Source organism: Neomonachus schauinslandi, chromosome 6 (genome assembly GCF_002201575.2).
Source record: "Neomonachus schauinslandi chromosome 6, ASM220157v2, whole genome shotgun sequence".
Taxonomy (NCBI): domain Eukaryota; kingdom Metazoa; phylum Chordata; class Mammalia; order Carnivora; family Phocidae; genus Neomonachus; species Neomonachus schauinslandi.
The window spans coordinates 46,800,008-46,819,523 of record NC_058408.1 but is presented as its reverse complement, the minus strand read 5'-3'; the positions used below and the strand labels follow the sequence as shown (position 1 = coordinate 46,819,523).

General features: G+C 40.1%; 1 protein-coding gene across 2 annotated transcripts in view; it reads right to left on the bottom strand.

Annotated features, from left to right (window-relative positions):
* PLA2G4A (phospholipase A2 group IVA) overlaps nucleotides 1–16,259 on the bottom strand; it is a 152,491-nt gene extending 136,232 nt beyond the window's left edge. The window contains exons 1-2 of one of the 2 annotated variants that reach the window (XM_044916394.1): nucleotides 16,171–16,259; nucleotides 16,006–16,085 (exon numbers count right to left, since the gene is read on the bottom strand). The gene's annotated coding sequence lies outside the window, so the exon portion shown is untranslated. Of the gene's footprint in view, nucleotides 1–6,028; nucleotides 6,084–16,005; nucleotides 16,086–16,170 lie in introns of those variants that run through there. The other variant, XM_044916395.1, reaches the window with a different exon arrangement.
* Nucleotides 16,260–19,516: the final 3,257 nt, after the last annotated feature.

The following is a 19,516-nucleotide window of genomic DNA, read 5'->3' as shown; positions in this document are numbered from 1 at the left end:
TCTGCTTCCAAACTCAAAGCTTTCTCCATTATGCTGGAGACAGAAAGAGGTTCCAAAGGCAAAAAGAGCAGTGCACTAGTGTTCCCATCATCTTCATCGTTGTGTAGATGTATAGTCACAATGGCATGACTAAAGTTTAAAATTTTTGGATTATTTTGCTGGAACTTTTTTAAAACTTGGGCTAAGCAAAGAGTTTGCTATCATCAACAGGCACAGAGAAATAAACAACAGGAATTAAGATAAGTAAATGAGCTGCTTTGTATTAGAAATGTCTCTCAAGCCATATTCTCAGTTTAGTATGGAAAACCTGTTAAGAGAACGTCCCTATTCCCAAGGAAATCTAAAAGCATGCCACCAGATACAAAGACGCAGATTAATTAACTATGTCTGTTTCCTAAGATAGGAACCCAGCGGTATGGAACTTGCCTTCTAGATCCCACAGAGAGACACCCAGTCCCTGTGGCTAATGTCCATGCTATTCCTTTTGAAATGACTTTTTCTGCTGTTTTTATTCCTAGGTCTCTGGCACTGCTTCTTTCTCTCTCAAATTTCTGTTACTGAAAGGTCATTATTTAAACAGACAATTGGGGATGACTGGGTGGCTCAGTTGGTTAAGCATCTGCCTTCAGCTCAGGTCATGATCCCAGAGTCCTGGGATCGAGCCCCGCATCGGGCTCCCTGCTCAGTGGGGAGTCTGCTTCTCCCTCTACCTGCTGCTCCCCCTGCTTGCTCATGCTCTCTCTCTCTCTCTCTCTCATTCTCTGACAAATAAATAAATAAAATCTTTAAAAATTAAAAAAAAATAACCAGACAAGTATATATGGAATACCTACTAGGGTTTCAGAGAAGGAAGAGTCAAGTGGTTTCAAATAGAAAAAAAGGCTTGATAGAAAAGGTGAATAACTAAGCTGGTACTTGAACTCACGATCAAGCTTCAATCCATAGAAAGGGGAAATGGAAACACTTCCACTCTGTCTAACCTCAGGCTCCCCTGGTGCTGCTCCCCTGTCCTCTCACCATCTCTGCCTGTCCTTCAGGGTTCTGCCATAAACTTACTCTCTGAAGTAAACTGTCTCTTTATCTACCAGGTTAGGACCCCTGTATTTCTTCTTGATATCTCTCACCCCACTGTTATCCGTTACATTTCCATTACACGCAGCGTATGCATCCCCTCACTGTGCGCAACATAAGGCGAGTTCTATCTCCTTCTCCCTGTATTCCTGTTGGGCCCCAGATGATCACTCAATTACTAGGAACTGAAGAGATGAATGAACAAACTTGGGAATTTGTATGGTGTATGGGGGGGGGGGGGGGGGGGCGGGAACCACAGACAAGGTCTTGTATTGAGAAATAATCAAGGGGAAGCAAAGCCTATTTATAGATCCTAGAATGACAAACTGCAAGATATCTTAGCAATTGCTAATTTGCTTACTTAATTTTAAAAGTTCGCATTCATTAAACATTTCCTAGGGGCCAGGTACCGTGCTAAGTGATTTGTATACACCACCTCATTTCATTTTCATAATAAGAGAGGGATTATTATCATCATTTTAGAGATTAAAAAAAAAAGTAACCTTTAGAAAGGTTAAGTGATTTGCCTAATTGACAACTTAAATGGAGGTGGACAGTCTCCCTTACCATGCTCTACAAGAGAACACAGTCTTCCAGGAAGACTAAGAAATTTTCCCAGGTCAGCTGGGTTCACAGGGGCTGAGCTGGCCCTAGAATCCTGACCTTCGGCCTCCTATCAAATTCTTTCTTTCTATACCATTCTGCCACTCCATAAAAGGCCCCGAAGGACAGATAGACATTCGGAGACATTATATAATAAGCAACAGCCTATGAGAGAATCTTAGCAGGGAGATGACATGATAGAAGGGACACTTTGTATTAGTTTGCTAGGGCTACTGTAATGAAATGCCACAGAGGAGGTGGCTTAAACAAACAGAAACTTATTTTCTCATAGTTCTAGAGGCTGGAAGTCTAAGATGGATGTGTTGGCAAGTTTGCTTTTTTCTGATGCCTCTCTCATTGGCTTATGGATCGCCACCTCTCCCCATGTCCTCACACAGTCTTTCCTCTGTGCCCACACATCCCTGGTGTCTCTATGTGTGTCCAAATTTCTTCTTCTTATAAGGAACCCAGTCAGATTGGATTAAGAGCCATCCTAAGGGCATCATTTTAGCTTTATCACCTCTTTAATGGCCCTATCTCTGAATGCAGACACATTCTGAGATATGGAGGTTAGAGCTTCAACATATCAATGGAGGGGGAGCACAATTTCATCTAAAACACACCAATAATATCGGGACGCCTGGGTGGCTCAGTTGGTTAAGTGTCTGCCTTCAGCTCAGGTCATGATCCCAGGGTCCTGGGATCGAGCCCCGCATTGGGATCCCTGCTATTTGGGGAGCCTGCTTCTCCCTCTCCCTCTGCCTGCCGCTCCCCCTGCTTGTGCTCTCTCTCTCTCTCTGACAAATAAATAAAATCTATTTAAAAAAAACAAAAAACACCAATAATATAAACATAGCAGTTAAATAAAGAAGCATACAATTGTTAATGGAAAAATGTGGTGTTGAGGAGGCATGGACATAACCAGCTGGGGAGGTCAGATGTGATAGGAAATGCACCTAAACTAGAGTTGTGGATGTGATAGAGGAAAGACCACAGCATCTCTTACATGGGCCAGCCTCCCTCATCTGGTTATTTAAAAAGAGCATGCATGTGCGTACATATACACACACACTCTATAAATGAAACATAATACATAATAGTTTGTTCTACCCCTTCACAATTGGGAAGTACTAATCCAGGTGAACCTGCCTATTTTAAGGGCTAGGAAACTGGCTGGCCCAGTTTCACACATTGCATTACAAACAAAGCAAGAATGTCTCCTCACCCCGAGCCAGTTTTTGACTTTTCTTTCCTTGACCATCTCGTTTGCTATTATTTTCCATTGTTTCACCTCTTGGTGGCCAAAACCAAGCCACCATTCTCACCATATTTTAAGTTCACAAAATTGGAAGAAATATTCACAACCACCACGCAGACAGAACTTCCTTGTGCAAATACATAAGCTGAGGCCCAAAGATGCAAACAAACCTGTAGGGGCTAAGGGCAGACTGCTCTAAAATGCGCCACTTTGGCATGTTGGTTATTTTATATAAAAGTTACTTAAGAAACAGCCAATGCAAAAAGAACACTCTGACCCCCACCTCCCACCCTCCCATCCCTACCTTTGTCTCCAGAAAGCAGGAAATAAAGCTCCTAGGTGAAAGGTACCCTCCCTGTACCAGAAGGTAAAGAGATATCACCAAAGATAGGGAATTCAAAGCTGAAAAGGTTGTATGAACAATCCTTGTTACTTTTACTAATTTAGTACCCAAGGCCAAATTAGTTTAGGAGTCCTTACTAATTGAAGCACCTAAGCAGAAGTTTCTTTGTCCTGTCAATTCCTCACAGACTTATTGTCTCTGTCTAAAAAGTAAAAAAACTGCCTGTCTTGGTCATTTCTTTAGGTGTTGCTTCTACGCACATATAGTTAAACTTTGGGGCTTTTTCTCCTGTTAATCTGCCTCATGCCAATTTAATTCTTAGACCAGCTGGAAGAACTTTGAAGGGCAGAAAGAAATTTTTCCTCTCCTACACTAGTCAAGTTCACCCAATGGGAGAAAGAGCTGAACACAGCCCCTCACTTTCAACCAGGTACTCTTTCTCTATACCCTACCACACTTCTTCCTCCCCCTTGCCCCTCACATGGTGCACAGTAGACTCAAGATATAAATTAGAAAGAAATTAAAAACTGAATTTATATTTGGTCAAATAAAACTTTAAAAGAGTCATTTTCATCTTCTACACTTTTCTAGGTTTGAATTATAAGATCTTTACTTGCAAATACCAGATGCACTGTTTTAAAAATTCTTCTTCCCACATAGGCAGTTATGGAATAATACCACATTGACAAGTGTTAACTATATTATGTTCATTTTCAGAAAATGTAGAATAATGTTCTATCTTTTACTTAAAAGAAACAGATAATGATGAACTTGGTGTTACTGCTTTTTAATTTTTTTAAAAGATTTTATTCACTTATTTGAGAGAGGGAGAGACAGAGCACGAGCAGCGGGTAGGGGTAGAGGGAGAGGGAGAAGCAGACTCCCCGCTGAGCAGGGACCCCAGGCGGGACTCGATCCCTGTCCTCTGGGATCATGACCTAAGCCGGAGGCAGATGCTTAATCGACTAAGCCACCCAGGCACCCTTACCACCTATTTAAATATACCTAATGATGTGACACAAAATGCTAGAAAAAAAAATGTTTTGAGAAGCATATTTACTTCTACAGCTTTCTCTCTCCAGACTAGACAGTCTACAAAAATGCTCCCCTAGGGAATGTTTGTGTTTTGTTGAGGGTTTCACTCCCTCCTTAATTGCTGCCTTTTTTTCATGACGTACTCAAGATTGCCACAGGAGGGAAAGCCATATCTTTTCTTCTAAAGGAAACAGTCCAGGGAAAAGCCCCAGGAAAACCGTCATACTGACTTAAATATTTCATGAGAACTATTTTATTACTGAATTAAATTATCAACACTTTGGGTTTGTTTTACTTTTCAACTAACACAATAATTATTTCAGGAAGCTAGTGAGGTTGACCCTGCAGTTAAAATAGGGATGTTGACTATGATTTTAAAGTGGAAAAAGATGACAAATAAATATAGTAGGATTGTGGAAGATCAGAGGCGCTGTACACCCACCCATCCCAGGCACTACCGGGAAGTTAAACCACTAAAGTGGAGACGAGCATTCTGCATGCCCTGGATAGTGTTACATGCAATAGGAGTTCAAATTCACCGTTCTCTTCTCAGGTTGTAAGCAGCCTTAGAAATGTGCTTCCAGATACTGTGAATGGCAATTCACTTTGGAAATAAACTGGAAACCCAGTCTTTTGCAGGAGTACGAGCTGTGTAAAAGTGCCAGGCGGTGCATCTGGGAAAGGTCGGAGCCAGAAGCAAACATAAATGCATTTGGCCACAAAGAGCTTCCACGCCTCACTGTACTGCCCAGCTTGACCCACACAGACTCATTGCTTCCATTCATGAAGTGCCTGGCTCCCCTAATGTTAAGACGATTTACAAGGCCTCCTCAGTGGCTCAGACGGTTAAGCATCTGCCTTAGGCTCAGGCCATGATCCCGGGGTCCTGGGATTGAGTCCTGCATCCGGCTCCCTGCTCAGTGGGGAGTCTGCTTCTCCCTCTCCCTCTGCCCCTCCTCTCCTTTGCTTGTGCTCTCTCTCAAATAAATAAATAAACAATTTTTTTAAAAAAGAGAGGATTTGTGAAAAATAATGAATTTAAAAAGAACAAGATTTTCTTTGAAACTTTGAAGAAATGTTAAGAGTCAATATTTCAATAATATTATTTTCATTCCTGAAAAAAAATTTTGATTGTAGTAACCAGCTGTTCTCCAAACCTCTAAGGATTGAAAATGAAAAGGAAATGACTTTTAGTTGCAAAATGAAGAGTTTATGTCAGGTTGAAGAAAGAACATCCCGATAGCAAGGCTGCAGAAGAAAACCTTCTTTTCTGATGGTCATTTACTACTATTACATGTTTTAGCCATCTTTTTACTATAGAGCTGTAATGGTTCAAATTCTATCAAGCATTCTCTTGAGGGAGCTGATGGTTTCCAGGAGCCTGGAGAAGTAAGCAAACACTGAGGGAAAGCAGACGGGGGATGATAGAAGACAGACACAGGACTTAGCTAACTGTTAATCCAAATTTATTTTTCTAAATTTTTTTTAAAGATTTTATTTATTTATTTGACTGAGAGAGAGAGACAGCTAGAGAGGGAACACAAGCAGGGGGAGTGGGAGAACGAGAAGCGGGGCTCCATCCCAGGACCCTGGGATCATGATCAAAGCTGAAGGCAGATGCTTAACACTTAATGACTGAGCCATCCAGGCGCCCCTGTTAATCCAAATTTAAAATGACAACAACAGTTCTAGCAACTAGGACAAGAAGAAAAACAAACCCAGCGTGATGGCTCCTGGAGCAGGTTCCAGCAACTGGTACAGTAGGAATTCAACAGGAGCGAAAGCAAGAAGACCCAATCCCTTCCTACTACATGCCGGAAATCAAGCCAACTTGTAACCACGCCTGCTAGTTAATAATTACCTTAGATAAAAGGATCTGTATTTGATTAGCTCATAAACTTCTCTGCACTTTTGCATAGAAGTTTGCTTTGCTTCTGTTCTGTGTTTTTGCTCAGGGTATTGGTTGTTTATCATAAGCATTTGCTTGCTTGCTTGCTTTCAAAACTCCCACTCTAGAAGAACTCAGCCATTATAGCTTTTCTGAGTTTTCTCCTAGCATTTAGCTGGAGAACACCCACATAACCTGGCAGACTGGTTTTATTTTCGGTTCACATTCTCAACAGCCCTGGATGGGACACAGCATCTTTCTCAGTTTCTCTGTGAACTTGCATTCCCATTCTAGAAATGGCTTTCTTCTCCCGCTCATCTCTCACCATCCCTCACCGTGCCCTCTCAGAGCGGGTGACCTTATCTCCCTTCACTGAGAAAACAGCCCGAGAGGGAAGTTTCTTATCTTCCCACCACCAAATCAGCAAACTCCCTGTACTTTTGGGTTCTCCTCCTGCCACAGAGGAGGCAGAATTCCTCCTCCTGTTAGACACCTGTTCCTCATGTGGCTCTTTGGACACAAAATCCCTCTCTCTTCTGCAAGTACATGATAGTCATGCCTTTCTTTTCTGCACAAAAGGACTTTCTCCTGGATGACCTGACTGGCGAGCCTGTCAGAGTCCCTCTGTTCCATATTCCTTTCCCTCCATGCCTCCATGTTTCTGTCGAGTATTACCGACAGAGCTCTCTAGAGGGTCTGTTGCTCACACTGTATCGGGTCCCCAGACTCCTCACCTCCCATCCACCTGCCACCTTGCTTCCACTTCCTTCACACTCTGTCCCCCGCACTCCACTGAAATTGCTCTTAATCAAGATCACTGGTGACCTCCGAGTTTTCAAATGAAGTCACTTTTCTCTCCTCTGTTTGCCTGGAACCACTTTCCCTCCTTTGTGCCCATGACATCACCCTAATCCCTGGTTTTCCATCCAGCTCCCTTGGTGCTTTTTTGCAGGCTTGGGTACAAATGCTCTGCCTGGAGCCCTCAGCCCTGCTCACTCCATTCACTTCCCACGCATGGCTTCTCATCCCTCCCAGCTCTGCTCACGTTTCATCTCAGTGAACCCTTTCCATCCTTCCCCTCCCCAGGTTATTCCCAACTGTTGAAACCAGGTTGCTTCCTTTATTATCTGTTTATTGTTGGCTTAATTATTGCCTCTCTCCTCCACGAGGGAATGAACCATCCCTGCTTTATTCACCCAGGTATGCCCTAAAGGTTGCACAGTGCCTAGCAAGTAGTCAGTATGAATGAAAACTTCCTGAATTGGTGAAGGAATAAATATGTACCTAGCCCGGTGATCAACAATTCCTGGCTGATATTAGCATCTGGATTTTTTTTTTTTAAACCCAACAGGTAAAATTCTTAAGTGAAAGAGAGAGCACAGATTTTCTAAATTGCTTCCTATAATACCCGTTCTTTTTCTAAGTATTAAAAAAATACATTTTTCCTAGGCATGCTATATACCATATTAATAAAAAGCTGGAAATTATTTTTTCCTCACGGAAAATTGTAATTTATACGAGGGTTCTTTTCACTCTGACAATAGTTCACAAGGTATTACTCAACCAAAGCAATCTGTCACTCTAAAACATAATTTAAACAGTAAGAATTTTTGCAAACACTGAATGGGTCTCACAAAATGGATTCTTTTATTGCTTTTCATCGACAGCAGAGGCATCATTAGTGATGAGGATAAGGAAAAAAATCCCATGTAGCTATTGTGAATTTTATGTATTTTAAATATAAATCCTTGGTAGTCACCACCTCAAAAAAAAAAAAGGTACCAAGTAGGGGCACCTGGGTGGCTCAGTCAATTAAGCCATCGACTCTGACTCTTGATTTCGGCTTAGGTCAGGATCTCAGGGTCTTGGGATTGAGCCCCATGTCTGGCTCTGCACAGAGTCGGCTTGGGATGGCTCTCTGCCCCACCCCTGCTCACACACACACACACACTCTCTCCCTAAATAAATAAAAATCTTTAAAAAAAAAGTACCAAGTAGTAGATTATAAGTAACCATCTTTTTTTTTTTAATTTTTATTTATTTGACAGAGAGAGACACAGCGAGAAAGGGAACACAAGCAGGGGGAGTGGGAGAGGGAGAAGCAGACTCCTGGCTGAGCAGGGAGCCCAATGCGGGGCTCGATCCCAGGACCCTGGGATCATGACCTGAGCCGAAGGCAGATGCTTAACAACTGAGCCACCCAGGTGCCCCTATAAGTAACCATCTTAAGAGAGTGCAATTAAATTTTTAACCCAGAAACCTCTTTAAATTAGAATGTTTGCTGTGTGGAATCTTCCTGAAGTAAGTTACTAACATCTTCTTCTAAGGATCAAGGATCTAACAATACTTTGGTGTCATTACCTGAACATGAATTCTCATTATATATTGAAAGTAGTGATTTAGAAGACTGTGTCATGAACTGTGGAAAGACTCTACCGTTACCTCTTTAAGATCTAATTTCTTGACTTCAATCAATTTTAAATCCATCTGCCTTTTCCTCATGACAGTTGAATGGAAAGGAATACAATACCTGTTTGAGGTTTGTGGTGTATATAACAAGGGACTGATGGATATTTTTTTTTTAAAGATTTTATTTATTTATTTGATAGAGATAGAGAGAGGGAGAGCACAAGCAGGGGGAGTGGCAGGCAGAGGGAGAGGAAGAGGCAGGCTCCCCGCTGAGGAAGGAGCCCGACGTGGGGCTCGATCCCAGGACTCTGGGATCATGACCTGAGCCGAAGGCAGCCGCCCAACTGACTGAGCCACTCAGGCGCCCCGGGACTGATGGATATTAACAAATCTTAATTACAGATGCAGGTGTCTATACAGCATGTCCTCCTAAGTACATGCACCTTTAGGCACTTTTCCCCAAATTGCTTTTCTATAAATTCTTACAAAATTGCTTTAAATTACTTTTCTCAATACTTTCATAATATTGAACCAAATACATGAAAAAAATCTACAAAATGGATTACTCTTTTATTTCAGTAAATTAAAAATGAGAACCCGAAGGAAACTAAAGATACCGTTGATCTATCTGTCTCCAGCCTACCCCAGGCAGACATGACCTCTTCTATAATTACGGATCCAGCAGTCAGCAAGAATACCTCCTTCCTTAAGGGGTCTAACATCCCAGTTTATTGTCTCTGTACTGCACTCAACCCACTCATCTTATTAAAGCTGTGGGCATTCAAGTGTGGAGCAAATTGGAAATGTGTCAATTTACTGACTGAAATGCAGAAGCTATTTGCTGACCCGCGTTTCCTGTGGTACAGCTGCATCCAGCAGTCAAACCTGCCCCAGCTCTGCATTAGTTACTATGAAATTATGCATATGCACAATAAGCCATTTTGTAACTAAAGTTGCTTTTCACCCCTGAAAAGGAGTATCTGGTTTACCATAAGCTCCTGGATTGTTTGGAAAGGTAAAATAATGATGATTTTTTTTTTCTATAAATGATAAATCCAAGGTCAGAGTAACCATTTTGATACAAACATTTTAGGCTGACTTCCAGGATTAATAAGAATGAAAAAGAGCAATAGGCTCTGTAGGTTATACTTAGAATATTCTAAGAGAATGAGCCACTACCAAATCGAAGTAAAACCTTTGGTAAATTTAGTATTTATATAACTCATAGTGTGTCTATTTCATATTTTTGGCTAAAACTTCATATTCTTTATTTTCTTGAAGTGACATATATCCATATAAAATGCTACATAGTTCCAAGACAAGAAATTCTAAATCATACACTACTTTTTCAATAGTCTTTTAAATGTTTGTGCAACTTCCTCTATTATGTTAATCAGTAGCCCAGTTATAAGAGCAGAACAATTGAGTTACTATGGATTTGGGATGTGTATTTTCTGGTTCTTTCCCTATAATTTTTCTGATGTTAATAAAAATCAGAATAAGCTGACAGCCTTAACAGCATGCATCAAAACTGAAAATATAACTCAATCAATTAATCACCTGAAGCATACAAAATGCATGAAAACGGAAATTATAAGACTTGGACATTAAACAATTTCATTTTTCTGTATCTTTCTTTTCACATCTGTAAAATGTAAATACCTGCTCTGCTAACTTACATGGTTACTGTGGGAATGAAGTTCTTAAGCAACTTCTTTATAAACCACAAAATACTATGCAAATGAAAGGTATTTTGGGGGGGCACCTGGGCGGCTCAGTTGGTTAGGCATCTGCCTTCGGCTCAGGTCATGATCCCAGGATCCTGGGATCAAGCCCCATATTGGGCTCTGTCCTCAGTGGGGAGTCTGCTTCTGCTTCTCCCTCTCCCTCTGCCCCTCCCCCTGCTCATGCTCTCTCTCTCTCAAATAAATAAATAAATAAAATCTTAAAAAAAAAGAAAGAAAGAAAGGTATTTTTGGCCCACTGATATATTTTCCAACTGAGTAATCAAAAAACAAATTGTAAATTAAATAGTAAAATCAAAACCTAAGCAAGATAAGCTAAGTATTATATATACATGAGTTTTATGTATTATAAGATCATGAAGTTACCCATATGATGGATATTTGTTTTCTAATTCAAAACCCCCTGTTACTTAAAATGCCTAAATTTCCCTGCACACTCCAGAAGTCAAGGGGAAGAAGATTAAGGAAGGGGGATTGGGTCTTCACTACTGCATGCGCTGAGAAGAGAATAAACAAGAAAACTGGGTGCAGCCTCTCCTTGCTATCCCAGTGGCTGTCAAACAGGCATAAGGATCACTTAACCAGCTTGCTGAGTTTCTCTCAAGTCATTTGAATTCATTAAATAAGTAATTAGACTAGTAGTGCAGCCTTCCAAATCTGCTTAGGGTGAGCCCTGAATTATTTCAGATTTTCATATTTAATAGTTGTACAAAGGGGAGATAAACTGTATTTTCCAAGAATGTTGTAAGGGTCAAAGAGGATCAAAACACAGACTCCCAGAGCAAGAGTAGCAAAATTTTGGCACATCTCTTTTTTTCTCAGGCAGGTGAAGGTATCAAAAGATCAGATCAGGATCTGCTCTATTTTCTGTTCTTTGGAAAGGACTCCAGAACCAACCAACCTTTGGGTTCCCCCAACTGTCACTGCCCTAATCATCAAGGAGTAGGAGATGAAGGGATACTGATAATTAAATTTATTTTCTCTGAGTCGGTTTTTTTTTCTTTCTTTTTTTTTTTCTAAGATTTTATTTATTTGTCAGAGAGAGAGAGAGCACAAGCATGGGGAGTGGCAGGCAGAGGGAGAAGGAGGCTCCCTGCTCAGCAGGGAGCCCGATGTGGGACTCGATCCCAGTACCCCAGGATCATGACCTGAGCCAAAGGCGGACGCTTAACCAACTGAGCCACCCAGGCATCCCCTCTCAGAGTTGTTTCTTGACAAAAACGGACACTATTTTTCTTACAAAACCTTTATAAGGAATCATGTAACCTTTAGTCCTATCTTCATCTTCTCTACATGTCATGAGTCTGGATGTTCCCAGAGCTCTGGGAAATTCTATAAGGGTTTTGGCCCTCTTTGAACCCTCTTCAATTTCTCTGATTTTGTAGACTATGACAGTCTATGAGAACAAAAATGACTTGCTTTAATTTTTCTATGCATCTCACCCAGCTTTAAAGAACAGGCTTCAGGCAAAATAAGAACAATCTTCCAAAATTGAGAAAAGCAGTATTTATAGAATTTCTAACTCTGGCTTAACATTTAGCCTTTGATATTAAGACCCCAAACACTTCAAAATTATTGAGGACCTTAAAGGGACTTGGATTATGTGAGTTATTTCTATTGATACCATATTAGAAATTAAAACTGAAAAATAAAATATTTAAAAATCACATTGAAAGAGGCAATTCATAAACATAGACACATTGAGTGGCCATTATAAAATTGCCCAACCTTATTTCTGAAAAAAGTGTAGATTTAAACAAGATATCATTTTATACAACAATTGACTAAGTTTTTGGGTCTGTTGTTTGTTCTGTTTGAGTGATTACACAGTGTTAGTGTAGAGAAATTCTACTCTCCTATATGACTTATAAACTGATACAATTTTTCAGGGCACCTGGGTGGCTCAGGTCATGATCCTGGGGTCCTGGGATCGAGCCCCGCATCGGGCTCTCTGCTCAGCAGCGAGTCTGCTTCTCCCTCTCTCTCTGCCTCTGTGATCTCTCTCTCTCAAATAAATAAATAAAATCTTTTAAAAAATTGATACAGTTTTTCTCAAGAGCAAAATGGCAAAAATAATTCCATGACATTTGTTAAATGTTTCTGAGAATCCCCCAAATACTCAATTATTATGATTACTTCTATTTTACAGTTGAGCAAAGAATGGTTTGATAAACAACTAGCTTATGAGCTCACAACTTGTAAGTAGTGGAGCTTTTGTTAAAACCTGGGCATACATTTTATTTATTTATTTATTTACTTATTTGAGAGAGAGAGAGAAACAACATGAGAGGGGAGAGGGTCAGAGGGAGAAGCAGGCTCCCCGCTGAGCCGGGAGCCCGATGTGGGACTCGATCCCAGGACTCCGGGACCATGACCTGAGCCGAAGGCAGTCGCCTAACCAACTGAGCCACCCAGGCGCCCCTGGGCATACACTTTTAAGAATCTACCCAAAGGACATACAAAGATGTATACAAACATTTATATAAAGGGTCTTAGCTGAAACATTATTTATAATAGAAAACTAATCCACCTAAATATCCAACAATTTATAATCAGCCAATATAACATTTCCACAGACTAAAAATTACATCATTACATCATGAGAACCACTCTTGCTCATGGATGGATTGTCATTACTTGCACAGTGCCTGACACATAGTAGGGCCTCAATAATATTTGTTTCAGATATGAATGATTACAAAATTATACACGAGTATAAGAAAATCATGTTTTAACAGAAAATCTCATGACTGAGGAGTAAGCATGTTATAAAAGAGCAAAGAGTAGTGAGTTAAACTAATGAAACAAGGAAGCCATTAGACAATGTGACTTGAATGCCTTGGTGGCCTAGATAAGCAAACCAAAATCTAAACTGGTCTAAAAACTAAACCTACAAAATTGAAACATAAGGACAGCCAATCACAAACAGCCAACTAAGCTTTAAACTATAGACAATAATTTCGTTAGGTTGACTCCACTCTTTACAAAAGTCCCTCTCTGGAGATCCTGCCGGGAAGCACTTCTATCCACTTCCCTTTGGCACTGTCCCATTCCAATCGAGTTTTATATAAACTCTTAAAATTTTGATATGTCTCAGTTTAGCTTTTAACAAATATAATCACAATTTTGTAAAATCTACATGTGAGTGTAAGAATAGAAAAAAGCCTAGAAGTATAAACAGATGTATATACATGAATTTGTGTCTCTTTGTCTCTGTACTGATGCATAATAGTTAATAAATATTCGTTGACTGAATAAATGAATGAATGACATTTTAAAAAGAGTTATCCCTTATGGGGATTATAAGTCATTTTTTCCTTTCTTCCTTTGCAATTTTCTGTATCTAAGGAAATTTAAACAGTAAGCAGGAATTATCTTTGTAATAAGCAAGAATATTATAGGGGCGCCTGGGTGGCTCAGTCGTTAAGTGTCTGCCTTCGGCTCAGGTCATGATCCCAGGGTCCTGGGATGGAGCCCCACATCGGGCTCCCTGCTCAGAGGGAGGCCTGCTTCTCCCTCTCCCACTCCCCCTGCTTGTGTTCCCTCTCTCGCTGTGTCTCTCTCTGTCAACTAAATAAATAAATAAAATATTTTATAAAAAAAAGATTATAAAACAATCCTGCTGGGAAATACTGTTAGGAATTTTGGAATAAAAGCAATAAATACAGACATCCCATAATCCAATAAAATATAACTTGTATGTTATTGTCCTATTTGTTTTACTTACTGCATTCAGCAATAAAAAATATCAGATGTTACAGAAAAAGGCAAGCTTAATATTGTTCAGTTAGTTATTACAAGGGTTGAGTCAAGAATCTAGGTCACTTGGTTTTCAGGCAAGTAGTTTTTTCCATTACACCAAACTGCTTAGAGTCCCAAAACACTAATGAATAAATGAGAGTATGGGCACTGCAATATTCACCATTCAACAGTTCTTGTAAGCAAAATGATTTGCTAATTATTTGATATGAGCAGAAAACTCCGAAGTTCTAAAAAACACTACATGTTCATGTGACATGAATTGTTTCGGAGCGTTTGTGATCTTCCTAACAGTGTTTCCAAATCTGTGCCTGTTGGAGCAGCATTCGTGCATTATTCTGGGGGGGGGGGGGGGTTTAAGCTTTCATATGATTTGTAAAAGGGTCTGTGACTGAAAAAAAAAAAAAAGTTGAGAATAACTAAAGCTATGAAGTCTGCAAGCAAGAGGGAAACAAACGGAAGGTAAATAAAAGGCTTATGAGAGGAAAGGGAACCTGAGCTAACTCTGTCTTCCTCTTTTTTATTTCTGGAACATATGTTTTAATACGCAAATGCTTGGTTTCATGATTTTGCTTTCTAAGTAGTGACACCAGGAAAGATACTGATGGGTTAAAAACACAGCCAAATTATCTCTCCGGAATGAACTTTATCAGGTCCTAGGAAATCTATTTAATAATTTTCCTTTTCCTAATTAAACACAAATGCAAAATGCAAATGCAAAATACTTCCAAAGTATGCATCTTTTTAACATTGTAAATCACTACTGGGGTATTCTGCATTTATGTCTAAGTAGAAAAAGGAAAATTATTAAATAGGTTTCTTAGTTTCTTGTCCCATAAAATGTGCTGCCCTTTCAGGAAGTTTGTAAAGCTGCTTTGAACAAATGCAGAATACATACTTCTCTGTGCATTTCACAATTATTGCTTAATTTAAAATTTAACTCTTCCTTGGCTTGAGGACAGAAGCAAATACTTGTTTCCTATCCCAATATCCGGCTCCTCTGGAATAAAATTTAAAAATTCTTCACAGGGTTTGTTTCACTACTATTCCCTGCAAATATCTCTTGGGCCACAATTCCAAATTTCTGCAACAAACAGAAACAAAGCACAACACAAATTCTTCTTGAACTCAAAGGTTATATATGCAAATATCGTTCGTTAAGTGAGAATTGATACCCATCCAAATGAGATGCCTCTAGCATACTCTTCAACCACCTTAGCTGAATAAATGCTTACATCATCAACCCTTGTGAAGAGCATTTCTTGTTCTAGTTTTTGAGATGAAAATCATTCTTTTTAACACTACCATGAACAGAAGTTGTAGGAGCGTTAGATATGTTAATACACTCTTATTTCAAATCCAAATGCCCTTTTAAACTTCTTTTTCTAAAAAGAAATGACCAAAATAGCATTCACACTCAAAACTTAACTTTATTATTTGCTCAAATCTTTCGCAGCATCTAGTTTGGAGCTCTGATCTCCCAGCCCGTCAAATAACTTAGGGCAGGGAGAATCAGCATACCAGGTGGTGTACAATTCTCTTTTCTCCATTGTCTTTCTTTTCGCCCAGCACCGCAGCATATGAAAAACCCAGGAATGCTTTGCATAAGTAATCGTAATGACTTTTTTTTTTTAATTAAAACGTCACCGAGCCCCCCCAAACTCCATCGCTAACAAGGCACTGGGGCTGTCAAACAGCGCGCCGCTCCAGTCTGGGCTGGGTCACCACGGGGTGGCATCACGTGGAGCTCTAACCGGAGGCACCTCACTGGAACGCTCGCTTTCTTTCGGGGCTCTAAGCAAGGGAAACAAACACCTGATTGTCCCACTCCCCTGCACCTCCAGACCCCAGAAAGCAAGCTGGTATTTGTTAGAAAGAAATTAAATTCCCTGACCTGTGTCTCGTTTCCAAAAGGCAGAGGAGACGCAGACTTGGTAAAGCAGTGAATCCCAGGTTTGCCTCCGTCCTTTCTCCCTGCCAAGTAAGATACAAACTTTAAAAAGCTCAGGAGGATGAGGGGAGGGAAGTGGAGCCGGGCAAGAGTAAATATATTGCTTACTGTTCCCAGAGTTATATGAGATTCTTCTGGCTCCTTTTTGCCTCTGGCTTTCTGTCAGGATCCTTTTTTCCGCCGGGACTACAGAGAAGTTCAAGTCTAATCCTTGGTAGGCGGGGCTAAACTGTGGGCTGGTTTCCTTTAGACTTTGCAGCTGTTTTTAAGGTGGCATGAAAGAGGAAGAGGGGGGAAAGCAGTGTTCTCCAAGAAGCGGATATCTTAAACGTAAATGTTTATTTATCAGTCTGAAGTCACAAAACGTGCGTAAAATAATCTGTAAATTAACTGGTGTAAATCACATGGATGCTCCTGGGTGTGCCCGTGTGTTTGTTTGTGTGTGGGAGCACGTCTAGACCTTAAGCAGTCACTGCTTCCTCTCCAATCCCCGCCAAACAAGTAAGAACAAAGTTGAAAAGATGAATAACCTAGAGCATTTTTGCATTCTTTAAAAAAGCAAAGTTTATAACAAACCCAAAATATAAGATGTGTACATTTTGAAGATGAAAGATATAAGAGCACTTCAAAAAATCTATTCAAATATTTCCTCCCCAAACTCAAAACACCTGATAACCCAGTGTTTGTAAGTTGAAGATTAAAGGCATACCAAAGACTGTAATGCATATTTTGAGATAGGCAAAGATCAAATAACGTTGAATTACAAATTGGCAATACAAATTCAAATACCCCATATCACTGTAATAAAGAAGGTGCACTGTCTAAATTTATCCAAATGCCACTGGATCAGTGTCTTTAAAGATTGACATATTCATTTAGGATAGCTTGTTTTCAAACACAGGATCTTCTAGTTTTGCCTTTAATCGAATACTGAGCACACCTTCCTAGCTCTCTTATAACACTGTCAAAGAAATGTATTTTCTGCAGATTTCATCATTAAGTCTGCTGGATTATCTGCTTTCTGCCACCCAAGAATCAACTCCTTTTATTTTTTTTCCCCATAAATTCAACCTGGCATATTATAAATCTCTCCTTCCTAAAAAAAAACCCTGTAGTGTCTCATGGGATCCAGATCTTTTGGTTTTCAAAGAAGACCCCGAAATTCTTGAAAGGTGGGCTGTGTGAAATAGAGAAGCAGAGAGCACACTGCTATTTTTCACCCCTTCCCCAGATACAACTGGTGAAAGAATATGTTTTGCAAGGCATGTTTATCTTGAGACTCTGGCAAAGAAAGACTCCCTTTTCATTAGCTTTGTAGTGTTCTAGTCAGTTTGATAATAAAAAATCATAGCTTTCAATATTTGGAGAGGGAGGATTTCTTATATGTTATATATTAAAAATAGAAAAATGTTTTGATTAAAATTTAAAGAAAAATTCAGTATATGCTATGGCTAGGGTTAAAACATATGGGGAGATGTTTGCCTCTTTCCAAACTTACTAAATGAGACTATCTCCATACTTGTAGTGAATAAAAGCTTCTGCAAGTATGTCTCTCCCTCTCTTCATGTACATTTACTATAGCCATACATTTACATCAATACTTTGACCTGAAAAGTGGAAGCAGTAATTTTCTCTTAACTACTGCTTTCTAGTATGACATAGACCACCTCCCATCGCCCCATTCTGTGGCCTCCATGCCCACCTCCAGTTTGGCTCCCTACCCATTTCCCTATTCGCATAGACCCCTAAATGGATGGTATGAGTTCAGATTTACTATCTTTACTTTATCCCATCTTCTCCAAAATGATATCCGGTATTAGCCTACTGGCTCCAGGGACCTCTGCCTCCACCCTAGGTAAGAGAGACACTGCATTCATAGCCTGCCTCAGTCCGTATGACCAATTAGATCTGAAGACCCCTCTTCCCTGGGCTTGTGATTAATGAAGGTCATTTAGGAGGACTGCATGTGAAACCCCTCTGAAACTGAGGAGTATGGTAGCAGCCTCTTTTTTTTTTTAAAGATTTTATTTATTTATTTGAGACAGAGAGAATGAGAGAGAGAGAGCACATGAGAGGGGGGAGGGTCAGAGGGAGAAGCAGACTCCCCGCCGGGCAGGGAGCCCGATGCGGGACTCGATCCAGGGACTCCAGGATCATGACCTGAGCCGAAGACAGTCGCTTAACCAACTGAGCCACCCAGGCGCCCAGCAGCCTCTTTAAACACGGTCCGTCCTTTTGCATTATTACTAGTCAATGAGTTTCATACCATTTGTTACTAATCAACATCTTAACATTTTAGACTGAGAATAAGTAAGCCCTAATAATAATTAGCACCGGTTAAGTAAGCAAATGGAACAGTCCTAAAACTGGCTGAATTAATTAACAAGGAAGTACCTACTTGTCAAAACCCATGGCTCAAAAAATTGAAAAGAACTTGATGTTGGGGTGCTTGGGTGGCTCAGTCGGTTAAGCGTCTGCCTTTGGCTCAGGTCATGATCCCAGGGTCCTGGGATGGAGCCCCGAGTCAGGCTCCCTGTTCAGCGGGGAGTCTGCTTCTTCCTTGTCCTCTGCCCTCCTCAACCTTTCATGCTCTCTCTTTCTTTCTCTCTCTCTCTCATGCTCTCTCTCTCTCTCTCACAGAAACTAATTCTCCTTGCACACCTTTCCCTTAAATTCCACTGAAATCATCTTCATCCTGAAAGTCTTAACTCAATTACCACTTTGTCTGGAAAATTTTTCTACCCACTACCCTTTCTGATATAAATAATCTTTCACTTGAGAAAGAACATTCATTTGAGCGCTAATCAATTTGTATTTTACTTGGCTATAAAAGAAAAAATATTTTATGCTCTATGATGACAGGAAACAAACCTACATTCTCGTCAACCCTTTCTCCCACTCCGCAAATCCACATTACACTAGGAGTTCACGGGATGTTTTTGCATTTGTTATCTATGATAGTGGGTTCAGAGATATCTTAAACCTGACCTTCAGGTAACATTCTACTTGTGGCTGCTATTTTCATCATTATTAAAGAAGAGAAAGTTTAGTTTTTCTACTCTCCTCTCCCACACTGGTAAAATTCCTGGTAATATGAAGCTAAACCGAGATTAGGGGTGGAATGGACTCGAATTAAGATATATTTATAATGAGGGGCAGCTGGGTGCCTCAGTCGGTTGAACACTGGATTCTTGGTTTAGACTCAGGTCATGACCTCAGAGTCTTAAGACTGAGCTGGGTGTAGGGCTCCGTGCTCCGTGAGGAATCTGCATGAGATTCTCTCTTCCTCTGCTCCTCTCCCCGACTCACACACACTCTCTCTCTTCAAATAAATAAGTAAACTATTTTTTAAAAAGATATATTTATAATGCATTTAAAAATTACATGTTATGATGAAAGAACAGATCTAGAGAGTATTTATGAGCAATAAGAACTATATTTTAACAGTTAAATA